We start from the raw sequence: 14,136 nt of genomic DNA, 5'->3' as shown, positions 1-14,136 counted from the left end.
TATGTTGTAGAAGCTCAGTAAATATTAATTCCCTCCTTGACTTCATGCAATCTTTTTATGCCTCTACTTGCAGAAGGATAGGTGTTTGGTGTAGTATATAAAGTATGAAAGAGCTTTAGGTAAATTAAAATGAACAGAAAAGATAAACAAATTCTGCATGTTCCCATCTTCTTGGAACTGTGAACAAGTTTGGTTTATATGAAATATTAGTCTTCTTTTAAATGCTGAGAAATTTATTTTCCATTGTATGTTTAAGCATCTGACTCAGAGTTCAAACCATTAACTGAAGGGATAGCAGTCTTTAGCATAGCTTCTATGTCCCATTAATGCATTCTCTGACTGTTACTGTCCCTTGCAGTCTTATGAGTCTTCTCACCACTTCTGGAAATAGGCAGGGTGCTCCTGCCTCAGGGCACTTGCACTCACTGCTGCCTCTGTCCAGGAATCCAAACTGCCTATCCTTGTCCTCTTCAAGTCTTATTTCAAAGGGCCTCTTTCTCAATGAGGGCTAACCTGCCCTCTGAACCATACTCTTGTTCTTACTTTTAACTTCCTTTACTTTGCACTTTCTTTCCCCAGCAATTGTAACCTTCCAACACATAACATAACACAACTTACATTCAACATTTATCAAATCTTCCTGACCCTATATAAGCTACACAAAGCAGGGGCTTCTGTCTGTATCATTTCCCTAAAACCTACAATGAGTGAAGTGAAGTGAAAGTTGCTCAGTCGTGTCCACCTCTTTGCAACCCCATGGACTGTTCAGTCCATGGAATTCTCCAGGCCAGAATACTGGAGTAGGTAGCCGTTCCCTTTCCAGGGGATCTGCCCAACCCAGGGATCGAACCCAGGTTTCCAGCATTGCAGGCAGATTCTCTACCAGCTGAGCCACAAGGAAAGGCCTACAATAGAACCTACAATAATGCCTGGTAAATAGAAGATATTCAAAAAACACTGGTTTAAGGAATGAATAAAACATTCATAAAAGAGCCAAATACAAAAATATAAATTATACACATATAATTACAAGTTTTTTATATTTTATTCACACACTTTAAAGGTTTTATTTGTATATTATACACATGAATATTTGTATATTTATCACATTTATGAATATGGAACATATAATTCATTTTTTAGCTAGAAGTAAATCATTTTACTTTTAATTAATTTTGAAGATAGAAATTGTAGTGGTCAGTAAATCTGTTGGCTAACATTTCCTCCTACCAGACACAAGTAGAAGCATGTAATCCTCTGTGGTTGATTAGGGCCATATGACTAGCTCTGGCCAGAGTCATGAGTGAACAAGCATGAACTGATGGTGTGAGAACCTCCAGGCTGTCCTCTGTGTCAAAGCCTCTGTCCTGGTGAGGTAGCTACCTCCTATGTACTGGGGAAAAAAAGCAAACCCTTGTTGTTACAAGATTCAGACGCTGCTTGTTAAGGCAGCTTGACTCAACCCATCCTGATGAATAGAGAAATTATGCATATATTATTAGCCAATTACACTCAAAGGCTTATTAAAAATGTATTATCTGTATCCATTCTGAATGCCCTTTCCCAAATCATTGTGTTTCTGCTGGTACTTAATTCCATAATTTTAAATAATATGTTTATGTTGTTCTTTCATGATTTTGAAAATTTTAGTTATGATCTACTAATTTATTGATATATTAGTTTATTGATTTATTACATATTAATCTATTAAAGAAATATTTAAATCTCTTTGATCTTCCTTCACTTCTTTCATCTAGTTAAATCACAATTTTCAGTTAAATTTATAATCACTGTTTGTGTATATTTACTATATAAATCTTACTTACTACTTATGTAGTAAGCAATATTCCTCTCATGGTATAACTTTTGTTTTTCCTGGAGTTAATAATTATCTTTCTTTTCTTCACATGTAAAATTTTCTTTGGTATTAATTTATTTTCCAAGTGGTTGCTCCTAATTACCACTGGGTTAGCTGAGGCCTCCACTGAGCCTTTATTCTTTTCTTCCTCTTCCTCTAGCAGTGTCAATCCTGAGGGAACATCCTCATAAAGCCGCTACACAAAAATCTCAGAGCATGTTTCTCAGAGAATCTGACCACAACATCCGTATTCCTCTCATCACTTGTTTTAGCGCCAGATCACAACCCCGTGGGGCGTCACGTCTGCTCTCTGAGTCCTCGACCTCTCCGATACATTTCTCCAGAATATTAACATCGAGTATTCTGTGGTAGGAGCTGTGGTTGAGAAGGGGGAGTTCAATGGGACATGGTAATCTTCCTTCCTATTCCCATGCTCTTCCTTTTGTTTATTTTAAAATTTTTATTTATTAATTTATATCCTTGGCTGCTCTGGGTCTTCGTTGCTTTGCACAGGCTTTCTCTAGTTGCAGCAATCAGGGGCTATTCTTCATTGCGGTCTGTGGGCTTCTCATTGCAGAGGCTTCTCTTGCAGAGCATGAGCTTCAGGTGTGCAGGCTTCAACAGTTGCAGCACTCGGGATTTAGTGGGCAGGCTCAGTAGTTGTGGCACATGGGCCCAGTTGCTCCATGGCATGTGGAATCCTCCTGGACCAGGGATCAAACCTGTGTCCCTTGCCTTGGCAGGTGGATTCTTATCCACTGTGCCACTAGGGAGGTCCACCCTTCCTTTTAAATCCCTCTATTTAATTGGAGATGATATGATCACATATAGTCAATTCACCACCATTAATCAGAAGTTCATAGATTTTTACATTACTCATGTAATTGCTCTTCTCTATTAACATGAATTAAACATACTTTTATTTATTAAAAGCAGAAAAGGGCATAAGAACAATTCCCAAACTGTGGCATGGAATATTCATTTTCGAAATTTTAGAGTTCAGTTGAATAATAAGAGTTCAGTTGAATAATAAAAATAAGGAAAAGACTACAGAGTCAAATAATGTGGAAGATATTGGCTTGACAATGTTGAAGAAAAACATTTTTTTTCATTACAGGACTTTTAAGAGCTTTGGATATAATAATTGGGATGTGGCAATTCTAGAACATAGGGAACATTTGCAGAAAAATTGAACCATTCCCCCCTGGACATCAGTTAATATAAGAGTAAGTCATCTTTTAGAATACTGCTTGGGAATCTGCACAAGGCATGTTAAACTGAGTTTTATACCAATCACAATGTTTCTATTACTCCTACAAGAACTGCTTTAACTTAACTGGAGAGGTATAATGAATTGGTAATCACTTGAAAAACAGACTGTAGGGAGGAGTAAAACATTTTTACTCCCTTTCAGGTGATTGTCTTTATCTATTAGACCAGTCTGCCTGCTAAATTAAAATTAGTTACAATATTTGAATTATGATCCTTTAATGTAAAATTTCCTCTTCCAGAATATTCTTGACTAGAAGTCAATTTCTCACTACCCTGAAGTTTGTTCAAGAAATGTGCTTATTTTTGAATCTATCTTTGTGTCTCTAGTTCAGCCTGTGCCAAAATGTTCTCTGTGGAGTACCAAACCCATTAGATACTCTGAAAATAAACAAAAATGTTCCATATTTAACAAAGTTTAGAATATTGTGCACATGGTATCTCTGGAGATTTAAAATATTTATTTAGTCTATTAAAGACTTTAGGAATCTTACAGAGAGACATCAGTTTTATTTTGTGAATCACAGCTTATCTGACAATAGAATCACTTTGCGTGTAGAGCCTATTGATATTATATGGAACTAGAGAAGGCAATTGGATAGAGTCGGACACGACTGAAGCGACTTAGCAGCAGCAGCAGAGAAGGCGATGGCACCCCACTCCAGTACTCTTGCTTGGAAAATCCCATGGATGGAGGAGCCTGGTGGGCTGCAGTCCATGGGGTCCCTAGGAGTTGGACATGACTGAGAGACTTCACTTTCACTTTTCACTTTCATGCATTGGAGAAGGAAATGGCAACCCACTCCAGTGTTCTTGCCTGGAGAATCCCAGGGACGGGGGAGCCTGGTGGGCTGCCATCTATGGGGTCGCACAGAGTCGGACACGACTGAAGAGACTTAGCAGCAGTATTCTACGCAACTTACTTTGGGACATACTGAGTTAAGCTACTAGAGTTCCTAATAGTAAGAGATAAAGGAAACATAAACTACCATAAATATTAAACAGGAGAAAGTGGGGCTCCAGTGGTCCTGTCCCCCAAAAGGTGATTTTTTATGAATGCACCCTACTTCTTAATGAGAAAGGAAGAGGAAACAGAGAACTACCACTCTGACTGTCTGGATATATTGAAATGTAGGGTAGAATATGGTTCAGGATCTTTTGCTCCAATATATCAACCTCATGCTGCCAGGGCTTCATTTACTCATGAAAATGGGTTCAAGGCTAAGATGTAATACCAAAATACATGTTTTATTTTGGAGATGAAAAACATCAAAGACTTGACATACCATGAATGACATAAGCCTAATATTAAAATGTTATCTTTGTTGATGTCAGGAACTTTAAGAAACTAAACACTATAAATATTGCTTCCCTGGTAGCTCAGATGGTAAAGAATCTGCCTGCAATGCAGGAGATGAGAGTTCAATCCCTGGGTTCAGAAGATTCCCTGAAGGAGGGCATGGCAACCCACTCCAGTATTCTTGCCCAGAGAATCCTCATGGACAAAGGACCTGGTGGGCTACAGTCCATGGGGTCTCAAAGAGTCAGACATGACTGAGTGACTAAAGCAAACAGCTGAAAGACTCAAACAATATGGCTAAAATATTTCATTGTGATTTTATTCATCTATATATTTTATGAAATTATATGACCATGAGCTTCTGGAGATGAAATAATAAGATCAAATCTTTGTCTTCACCCCCAAAACTTCTAGATTTTCCTGTGCATTATGTAAAATATATGAGTTTAAAATATGAAGTCCATCAACAGGTTTATAAGTAAACCTCAGGGGAGCTGTTGAAACATCTGAGATTATATGCAAAATAATGTGTAGATTTGCATTTCTCAAGGGAGTAGAATCATAGATTTAATCAAATTTTCAAAGCACTCTTAAACCTCCAAAAAGAGATAGATCACTTGAGGAGATAAATCTCTAAGGACTCTTTATTTTCTGATCACAGTTTATGTTTTATGGAAAGTGCCATAAGTCATATTTATAATATTCAGTAATATCTTTGCTGGAACTTTTATTTTTAGACATTTAAGAAATTTAAGAATAAAACATTGTAAAGTCTACAATTAGTTTATGGAAGCTGGTTAAAATAAACAAATTTTATATTTGTATTTTCAGTTCAGTTCAGTTCAGTTGCTCAGTCGTGTCCAACTCTTTGCAACCCCATGAATAGCAGCATGCCAGGCCTCCCTGTCCATCACCAATTTCTGGAGTCCACCCAAATCCACGTCCATTGAGTCGGTGATGCCATCCAACCATCTCATCCTCTGTCGTCCCCTTCTCCTCCCGCCCCCAATCTTTCCCAGCAACAGGGTCTTTTCAAATGAGTCAGCTCTTTGCATCAGAGGTGGCCAAAGTATTGGAACCTCAGCTTCAACATCAGTCCTTCCAATGAACACCCAGGATTGATCTCCTTTAGGATGGACTGGTTGGATCTCCTCTTCTCCAACACCACAGTTCAAAAGCATCAATTCTTTGGCGCTCAGCTTTCTTTATAGTCCAACTCTCACATCCATACATGACCACCGGAAAAACCATTTGTTATTTTAATTTGCATTAAAACAAAAAGTTTTAATACAAATATTTTTATTCTGCAGCAAGAGCAGAGAATCACTTTATCTAGAGATCTTATTTGAGGGAGAAACTGAATTGCCCACAAGATGGCTCTCTATAATCTTGAATATATGAGTTTACCAAACCAACTTCTCAAAAAGCTATTTCTAACATCTTTTACATTTCCTATGCACAATAAATGGTTCTCTGACACTGCTTTATTTCTTGCTGGAATATCTAGCAATGCCTGACAAAGTGTTCCTGTTTTTCTAGAGAATCGATTAATGAACAGACATTTCAAACATTCACAGTTTATTTTTTAATAATTTACTTATTGTATAAATAAAATTTGCACATTTTACTACATTATTACCACCTTATTGTGTCTCCTACATACAACAGCCCTGTACTATGCATAGTAATAAATTTTTTATAAAAGGAATTAACATTTAAAAAGCAAATCATGGTTCTTATTTTTCAGGGAAGACAAAATTTCCATATCAAAATATTTCAATTTAATTGAAATAGTACATTTCAATTAAAAATGATTAGTATAGACAAATTATAGATGTACAAGGAAGAAGAGACAACAGTGTGGGTTTCAATTAGGTAAAAGACCTTGTGGGGCTGGACTATAAAGAACTGCAAGACTTGTATCAGAAGAAGTGAAGGGGGAATATTTCAGAAAGGGCAAATATTACAAGGAAAAGCTTGGAATGATGTGGTCAAGGCAGGAAAGAAAATTATTTCCCTGTAGTGAAGGTTGGGTGAATTATAGAGTGTTGAAGCCCATTCCAAGGGGAAGGAAAGGTAACTAATGCTTATTTAGGCTATACTGTGATACATGCTATAATTAAGTGACCCCTCTACCTTAGTGATATATGCATGTACCTCTTACTGAAGTACTGGATCTGTGGTGCTGTATTGGGTATTTCAAGGGAAGGTGCTTCTTTTCTAACTGTTGTATGAAATTCCAGTATACAATCACCAGAAGTAGAGAAAGATACTCAGATAGAAAATCAGAAAGAAGGAGGTGAGCTGTAAGCAGAAGAGGAGTTTAAGCTTCTTTGTCATGCTTCTCTGTCTCCTGGGAGAAGAATGGATCTTTGTGATAAGGTTTCTGCTCCCTGGTGTGGAGTGGGAGTCAGAACTAAGACTTTTCATAAGGCATGGAATTTGAGTAAAATGGCTCCTATAATAAGTCAGATTATCTAGTCTCATGCTGTTTTGATTTAACTTATTTCCTTTTGTCAGTAAAGTCTTATTAAAGAATGTCTGTTTTGCCTCAGCTGTTGCCTATAAAAAAAGGAGAGCTTTTATGTTTTTTACCCATATTTGGATAAACTGGGTTAAGAGGAGCAGTCTCTACCTTACGAAAAGATGATGATAATTAAAAGAAAAATGAGAAAGACCTGAAAGAAAAAAAAAAAAAAAAAGAGTTCATCTTAGGAGAAAGAACACCGCAACATGTGGCCTAGCTGCTCACTCCAAATTCAGAACGTTCCTTCATTCTACGCTTGAGCCCCCAATTTACAAGTCAAACTGTCTACTCAACATCCCCTTATAAGCATTTCTATTTAATATGTTCATAACACAGCTTCTAATCTTTTCTCTCCAAGCCTTATTTTTTGTGTGTTGTCTCATCTCAGTTTTTGGCAACTCCATCCTTCCAGCTGCTCAGCCCAGAACTGTGGTCAACCACCATCATTTCTCATGATGAATGTCCCCCTTACATTATCTGTTCCTTCCCTTATCCTCCGCAAGTTTATTTGAAATTAGCAGTTAGAGTGAACTTATTAAAACTTGTTCAAAGCTCCTTGCTGGCTTATAGTTTCACTCAGAATTAAGACCAAATAGAAGGTCCACAAAGATCTTCATGAATTGCCAGTTATCTGTCCCTGCCCCTACCCGCTTCACCCACCTATGATTTTTCTCCAACTTCCCTGGTGGCTCAGATGGTAAAGAATTCACCTGCAATGCAGGAGACCCAGGTTCAGTCCCTGGGTTGGGAAGATCCTCTGGAGGAGAGTATTGCAAACCACTCCAGTATTCTTGCCTGGAGAATCCCCATGGACAGAGGAGCCTGGCAGGTGATAGCCCATGAAGTCGACAAGAGTTGGACATGACTGAGTGACTAACACTTCCACTTTTTTTTCACTGTCCCCACCCCTACTCCACTTATGTTTCATCTCCAGCTTTGTCTCTTCCTGTGCTCCACTTTGCTACTTTACCCTAGTCTTCAGGGCTTCTGGACTGTTCCTCAATCATGGCAGCAAGACTCCTTATCTTCCTTCTGCTTAGAACACTCTTCCCTCACTTACCCACCTCCTTCATGTATCTGATGAAATTTCAACTTTTCAATGAAACCTTCCCTAATTATCCTACTGAAAATTCCACCACATCTACACATATTCATTAACTCCTTCCCTGATTCTTTTTCTTCATAGCATTGATCAAAAAACCACTTGCTCCCCAGCCTGTGTTATTTTCTTATCTTTTTCTCCTAAAAAGAATATAAATATCACCAGGGTCTAATTTTTACTCACTGTTGTATCTCCTCCAACACACAATAAAACTCGGAACTTAGTATGCCTACAATAGATATTTATTGAATACACAATTTTTAAAAAGTCTTAATTTCTTTGTTCTCCTGAAAAAATCAGGCCATCTGCCAACACTGGCGTGCATTTTCACCCGGCAACACCTTTTAGGAGCCTAGAAGTAGTAGCACAGGCAGATGAGGGCGCACTTCCCTTTGATCAGGACCATGACCTGCCTCCTCCATCTGCATTACCTGCCTGACCCCTGTCGATGTGTGAGTTGGGACCTCTGCTGGGAGAGCTTGAATGGAGAGCAAGAGAATCACATGAGAAATTTCACCATGTCACCAGGGAGTAGCAGGTAGGAGTGATACAATGATCCTAGACATAGTCATGCCAGTATCTTTTGTCCAAGTGCAGATACAAATGAATGAGGAGTGTGTGAGGTTAGGTTAACATGCCAAGGAATGAAGGACAGACGAGGCAGAGTTTGAAGGCAGGATTAACAGAACTTAACAGTTGGTTGGATATTGGAAATGAAAGGAAAGAAAGAGCAATGACGACTGATATTTCTAGACTGGTTGATTAAGAGCATGGTAATTCAGTGTTATAAGGAAACTTAGGAGACTCAACCTAAGAGATCAGAAGACCTACATGTGAAAGAAATACACTGATCTTGATGAATATAAATGTAGTTTGAAGACACAGATACAAAGGTATTCGATAATGAAAAAGAACCCTGAGATCAACGCCAGAGATGAGGATTCAATCTGGCATCATGTTTATACACCACCTATGAAAAGACACATTATGATGAAGGGCATCTCAAGAACAGAACATATAGAACAAGATTCAAAAACAGGGCATGGAAGAAAACATTCACAATTACAAGTCAAGTGGTTGAAATGAGATTTAAAGGCAAAAGTCCTCTCTTCCCCCGTCCAAAGGACACACACCTAGTCAAACACAAGTGCTCATGGTGCAGGGTGCTGAAACCGGCTGCTTCCACACTCCGTGTGTGTCCCTCCCCTCCCCATTCTGCATCTAAGATAATCTTATTCTAGTGAACACAAATTATAAATGGCACCAGGAATATCTGAATAGGTTCCCTCCTTTTCCTTCCCTGACTTTGTATTTCTAGACCATATATATATACTCTGTGTAAATCTCTGGGCAAAGAGAAAGTATGTCTATCTTCTGGCTTGTAGAATATCAATTTTAAAAAGACTGGTTATTTTAAATTCAAATGCCATATAAAACCCATCTTCTTTAACAAAGGGCAGCACCAAGGACAGCGCTAAGAATGTAACAGGTGTTCTCCATTCTCCTCCTTTCCTCTGAAACTCACTTAAAATCAAAGTTTTATCATTCTAGAATAAAGGTATTTTCACTACAAGTGGAAGATAAACGTGATCAAAGTTCTCTCCACACTCTAAAAAAGTTCAGTCTGTAAAGTTGGAAGTATAATTTTTATTCTGTTATTAATTAAGGGCCATGGCCTTTGAAGTCTAATGCTTAAATGTTGGGTACTCATTTCTTTGGATTGAAGGAGTCATAAGGTGTTTTCCACCTATCATGCTCTGAAGGAAAGCTTCCTTTGAGTTGCTAGAATGTTACTTTGGCTGCCAAACAGACCCACAGAGGCCCACTCTCTGTATTGGCAGATAAATGACAGCAGATGGATCAAATATGCACCCTGCCTCCTCAGCAAGCCGGCAGCCTCAGAAGCAGGGGTGTGCCCCTGAAGCACTGTGCAGGTTACTCCACTAGCATCCATGTCGCTGTCATAGCTGGGGAAAGGGAAACTGGCAAATCACTACACATAGCAGGCAAAATGCCACCCTCACAAACTCGGCAGGCACATTTTCTTCACTCACGCCTTGTCATTCTGCCGAGGGCAGAATTCTGGACCAAGATGTTTTGCCATCCTGGAATTTCTTTTTTTTGGCCCACTGTATAGAAAGATAATCAACATTAAAGCATTGAGGCATGTGTTGTCATTTATAGTCATTTCATTAGTGCTATCAGTGTAGCAGGAAATGAATACCAAAGTGAATTAACAATTCATTGAGGGTATACAATCTTACACATATACAATCTTACTGTATCATCATTGTTTTTTACTACTGTTAGTAAAAATAATAAAAGCTAACACTTTCATAGTGCTCACCATCAGCAGGGCACAGTTCCAAGGTCTTAAAATATATTAACTTTAAATTTTTTTCTACAACCTTATAAGCTTAGCATTACCAACCTTATTTTAGATATAAGGGGAAACTATAATAATAGTTATTACTCATAACAATACTAACAGCAACAAAAGCTAAACAGGAGTAGTTATTATGGGTTAGCTACTATCATACATATTTATCTGTGTGTGTATATGTATGTACATAAACATATATGAAAGTAAAAGTGAAAGTCACTTGTCATGTCCAACTCTTTGCAACCCCATGGACTGTAGTCCATGGAACTCTCCAGGCCAGAAATACTGGAGTGGGTAGCCTTCTCCAGGGGATCTTCCCAACCCAGGGATCAAACCTAGGTCTCCCACATTGCAGGCGGATTCTTTACTAGCTGAGCCACAAGGGAAGGCCAATAAACACATATATGTGCATGTATATATAGGTATATACAGATAGTATATACATATATATATATATATATATATATATATATTTATGTAAACTTTTTAAATTCTCACAATAGCCATGTAAGTTTGGCATTATTATTTTCATTTAGAAATGAGGAAACTAGTAACAGTAATAATGAATAATGCCAGTAATAGTATTAACAGATAGTTCTGTGAGTTTAACGTGTGTCAGCAGATTAGTATCTGAAATGCGGATGTCATCTTATTTAGCTTTCAACAGAGGTTGACATCACCATCCTGGTTTTAGAGATGATGAAACTTTAAGACTCCAAAGACAAACAGCTAATAAGTGGGGGCTTGGGTTTTCAACTCAGATACTGAGTCCAAGAGCTGGCCCAGTCACCAGCATGGTAGGCCACAGATAACTCACTCTGGAGATACAGCTGTGAGTGAGACAGGTTGTGACCACAGGAATTAACACTGAGTGAAGTTTGTTTTACAACATATGCTATCCGCTAGAAAATCTGTTTTTCCATCTATTTTTTGAGGGCCCAGTACCTGCAAAGTTGTGCACAAAGCAGTGGGAGACACACAAGAAGGGTTTATATATAGACTGCAGCTTCACAGGGGCTCGGGATCCCATGGGGGAGAGAGACATGTGGGTGAATAATGCCAGAGAGCAGTGAGGGGGCAAGAGTGGGATGAACTGCAGAACACCAGGCCTCTGGTGTGGAACTCCACGGGATCACAGTGAAAGGAGCAAGCTTCTCCTGGGCTCTGTGTCTCTATTGACTCCATGCAGCTCTGCTGACGTTGCTCTTGCAGCTTGTGAATTTCTCAGCTAACAGAAAAGACAGAGGGCACTGGCTGTTGCTGCTCAGCAAGAGAACTGTGCTGCTCTAGAGGGAAAAGTCTGACATAGCAAAATTCTATTTACTCCATTTCCAACACACCTTTCTTTCAGGGAGCCTGGCAGTCCAACCAGCCAAGTGAATGCATGCTGGAAAGCCCTTCCTTTGGACAAAGCGCATGACTTTTCTGTCAAATCAGGGAGCCCTCACAGCGTATGTTCTGCCAACCCTGGTGAAGGTCAAACAATTCTGGATGCTTTTGAATCAAAGGGAATATTAAACCTGCAAGCTTGGGTTATGGTTATTCTGAGAGTGAAGGTGTGACTGTACACAAGTCAGATGAATTCTATAAAGCACTGCACAGAAAATCAACTTCTTTATGCTTATTTCACTCTTTGTAAAGAGGATTACCTCCTCTATGTGTGAATTCAATAACTCCTAGCGATATAGAGACTTCTTTTTATCCTGATTTTTTTACATGAGAAATGAGAAGATGGGAAGTGAAAAGCATTAGCTATAAACCATCTTCAGAGCATTGCAGTAGGATCAGCTAAGACCTGAACAATGTGCTGGCTTCAGTGTCTACAACCGCAGTCATCCACCAGCACTGAATCTGCTGGTCTGACTGTCCAGATGTTCATGTCTCCTCTCTCCTGAACGGTCAGGCAAGCCAGCCTCACTTCTGCCAACAAAGAGTACTACTATTCCTGTCTCTACAGCTAGTAATGATGTTACACCTACCAAGTATTAAAGGGAAAATGGCACAACCCACTCGAATGTTATACAACCCCAACCCAAGACATATAGCTGTGATTGGGCTAACAAATATAGGACATTTATCATATTTGAAAACGTGGTTGCTTTGGTTCCTTTTAAATTAACTAACGAATTATTGAACCCATTTTTTGCCAAGATTGTACAATACAGCTTAGAACTAGTGACGGGTGCTATGGTGCCATCCCTCTCATTCTTTCTGAAACTCTTTTAGTCCTTTCTTCTGCTATATAACTTGATAGCTCTAACTGAAGTAGAAAAATATCGACGTCTGTTTTATTGACTACAAAGCCTTTGACTGTGTGGATCACAACAAACTGTGGCAAATTCTTCAAGAGATGGGAATGCCAGACCACCTTATCTGCCTCCTGAGAAATCAGCATGCAGGTCAAGAAGCAACAGTTAGAACCGGACATGGAACAATGGACTGGTTTCAAATTGGGAAAGGAGTATGTCAAGGCTGTATATTGTCATCCTGCTTATTTCACTTATATACAGAGTACATTACGTGAAATGCTGGGCTGGATGAAGCACAAGCTGGAATCTAGATTTCCAGGAGAAATGTCAACAATCTCAGATATGCAGAAGACACCAAAAGAACCTCTTCATGAAAGTGAAAGAGGAGAGTGAAAAAGCTGGCTTAAAACTCAATATTCAAAAAACGAAGGTCATGGCATCCAGTCCCATCACTTCCTGGAAAATAGATGAGAAACAATGGAAACAGTGACAGACTCTTTTCTTGGGCTCCAGAATCACTGCAGATGGTGACTGCAGGCATGAAATTAAAAGATGCTTGCTCCTTGGAAGAAAAGCTATGACAAACCTAGACAGCACATTAAAAAGCAGAGAGGTTACTTTGCTGGAAAAGGTCCATATAGTCAAAGTTATGGTTTTTCCAGTAGTCATGTATGGTTGTAAGAGTTGGACCATAAAGAAAGCTGAGCACTGAAGAATTGATGCTTTTGAACTGTGGTATTGGAGAAGACTCTTGAGAGTCCCTTGGGCTGCAAAGAGATCAAACTAGTCAATCCTAAAGGAATTATTCCTGAATATTCATTGGAAGGACTGATTCTAAAGCTGAAGCTCCAATACTCTGGCCACCTGATGCAAAGAACTGACTCACTGGAAAAGACCCTGATGCTGGGAAAGATTGAAGGCAGGAGGAGAAGGGGACAAGAGAAGATGAGATGATTGGATGGCCGACTCCATCCAATCCGACTCGATGGACATGAGTTTGAGTAGGCTCCCGAGTTGGTGATGGACAGGGAAGCCTGGTGTGCTGCAGTCCATGGGATCACAAAGAGTTGGACACGACTGAGTGACTGAATGAACTAACTAACTAACCTCTGACTTCCCATTATGAACAATGAGGATTTCACACTTAAATCATCTCCCTTCCTCACTTTCTTCTGTCTTCTCAATGAAGTTACATAACAATTGATGGTTAAATGGAAACTCAGCTTCTGTCTTTTTACCCCTGGGGAGGAATGTTACTATAAGTCAAATAGTGGTTATGTTCCATTTGTTGAATAACCTTTTTTTTTTCTGAAGTTATAAACTGCCTCCTTTTTATTTGCTTAATTTTATGCGACATTATCACTAATTATTCCAGAAATCTCTAAAGTAATTTTAACAGTTCTGTGTAATATATTTTCTGCCTGGGTCAAGCAGATCAATTATTTTAT

At 38.9% G+C, this 14,136-nt stretch overlaps 1 protein-coding gene across 18 annotated transcripts in view; it reads right to left on the bottom strand.

Moving 5' to 3' along the window:
* Window positions 1-14,136, bottom strand: part of PDE4D (phosphodiesterase 4D) — a 1,602,952-nt gene that overhangs the window by 406,345 nt on the left and 1,182,471 nt on the right. The window lies entirely within an intron of this gene.

The sequence above is a fragment of the Bos indicus genome, chromosome 20 (genome assembly GCF_029378745.1).
Source record: "Bos indicus isolate NIAB-ARS_2022 breed Sahiwal x Tharparkar chromosome 20, NIAB-ARS_B.indTharparkar_mat_pri_1.0, whole genome shotgun sequence".
Lineage (NCBI taxonomy): Eukaryota > Metazoa > Chordata > Mammalia > Artiodactyla > Bovidae > Bos > Bos indicus.
The sequence above is the reverse complement of the archived record's forward strand: the minus strand, read 5'-3'. Positions and strand labels throughout refer to the sequence as shown.